We start from the raw sequence: 2,358 nt of genomic DNA on the forward strand, positions 1-2,358 counted from the left end.
CCTTCTTTGAATCTTTCCTCTCTTTAATTCGTACTGCGGCCAGCCCTGCAGAAGCGAAATGGTACAGCATGTCCACCTTAACGTTGACTGAGTTACTCCAACGTCGATATCCTCGAGTTTTCAAATACATTTCGCAGAGTGACGAGGCATTTGGCTACCTTAAGAGAGTCATAGTTACCCCTGCCGACTGCTCCCATTTCTTTAGGCCTTTATCTGTCTTGCTATGGCCAGTCCTACTGAACCGATATGCCACTGTATGTCCACCTTAACGTCGTCACAGTTACTCCCACTACGAGTTTCTCGAGTTAGCAAATGTACTTCGCCGGATGACGAGGCATTTGGCTACCTTAAGAGAGTCATAGTTACTGCTGCCAGATGCTCCCCATCCTTTGAATCCTCCTCTCTTTATTTCGTACTATGGAATGTCAAAGCAGATGCGTAATGCTGGAACATGTCCACCTTAACGTTGTCTGTTACTAGAACGACTATATCCACGAGTTTTCAAATTAATTTCGCAGAGTGACGAGGCATTTGGCTACCTTAAGCGAGTCATAGTTACCCCTGCCGACTGCTCCCATTTCTTTAGGCCTTTATCTTTCTTGCTATGGCCAGTCCTACAGAACCGATATGCCACTGTATGTCCACCTTAACGTCGTCACAGTTATTCCCACCACCGGTTTCTCGAGTTAGCAAATGTACTTCGCCGGATGACGAGGCATTTGGCTTCCTTAAGAGATTCATAGTTACTCCTGCCGGCTGCTCCCATTTCTTTAGGCCTTTTTCATTCTTGCTATGGCCAGTCCTACTGAACCGATATGCCACTGTATGTCCACCTTAACGTCGTCACAGTTACTCCCACTACGAGTTTCTCGAGTTAGCAAATGTACTTCGCCGGATGACGAGGCATTTGGCTACCTTAAGAGAGTCATAGTTACTGCTGCCAGATGCTCCCCATCCTTTGAATCCTCCTCTCTTTATTTCGTACTATGGAATGTCAAAGCAGATGCGTAATGCTGGAACATGTCCACCTTAACGTTGTCTGTTACTAGAACGACTATATCCACGAGTTTTCAAATTAATTTCGCAGAGTGACGAGGCATTTGGCTACCTTAAGAGAGTCATAGTTACTCCTGCCGGCTGCTCCCATTTCTTTAGGCCTTTATCATTCTTGCTATGACCAGTCCTACAGAACCGATATGTCACTGTAGGCCTTAACGTCGTCACAGTTACTCCCACTACGAGTTTCTCGAGTTAGCAAATGTACTTCGCCGGATGACGAGGCATTTGGCTACCTTATGAGAGTCATAGTTACTGCAGCCAGATGTTCCCCTTCCTTTGAATCTTTCCTCTCTTTAATTCGTTCTGCGGAATGTCCAAGCAGAAGCGAAATGCTGCAACTTGTCCACCTTAACGTTGCCTGAGTTACTCCAACGACGATATCGACGAGTTTTCAAATAAATTTCGCAGAGTGACGAGGCATTTGGCTACCTTAAGAGAGTCATAGTTACCCCTGCCGGCTGCTCCCATTTCTTTAGGCCTTTTTCATTCTTGCTATGGCCAGTCCTACTGAACCGATATGCCACTGTATGTCCACCTTAACGTCGTCACAGTTACTCCCACTACGAGTTTCTCGAGTTAGCAAATGTACTTCGCCGGATGACGAGGCATTTGGCTTCCTTAAGAGATTCATAGTTACTCCTGCCGGCTGCTCCCATTTCTTTAGGCCTTTTTCATTCTTGCTATGGCCAGTCCTACTGAACCGATATGCCACTGTATGTCCACCTTAACGTCGTCACAGTTATTCCCACTACCGGTTTCTCGAGTTAGCAAATGTACTTCGCCGGATGACGAGGCATTTGGCTTCCTTAAGAGATTCATAGTTACTCCTGCCGGCTGCTCCCATTTCTTTAGGCCTCTTTCATTCTTGCTATGGCCAGTCCTACTGAACCGATATGCCACTGTATGTCCACCTTAACGTCGTCACAGTTACTCCCACTACGAGTTTCTCGAGTTAGCAAATGTACTTCGCCGGATGACGAGGCATTTGGCTACCTTAAGAGAGTCATAGTTACTGCTGCCAGATGCTCCCCATCCTTTGAATCCTCCTCTCTTTATTTCGTACTATGGAATGTCAAAGCAGATGCGTAATGCTGGAACATGTCCACCTTAACGTTGTCTGTTACTAGAACGACTATATCCACGAGTTTTCAAATTAATTTCGCAGAGTGACGAGGCATTTGGCTACCTTAAGAGAGTCATAGTTACTCCTGCCGGCTGCTCCCATTTCTTTAGGCCTTTATCATTCTTGCTATGCCCAGTCCTACAGAACCGATATGCCACTGTATGTCCACCTTAACG

The sequence above is a fragment of the Schistocerca americana genome, chromosome 9 (genome assembly GCF_021461395.2).
Source record: "Schistocerca americana isolate TAMUIC-IGC-003095 chromosome 9, iqSchAmer2.1, whole genome shotgun sequence".
NCBI classification, from domain to species: domain Eukaryota; kingdom Metazoa; phylum Arthropoda; class Insecta; order Orthoptera; family Acrididae; genus Schistocerca; species Schistocerca americana.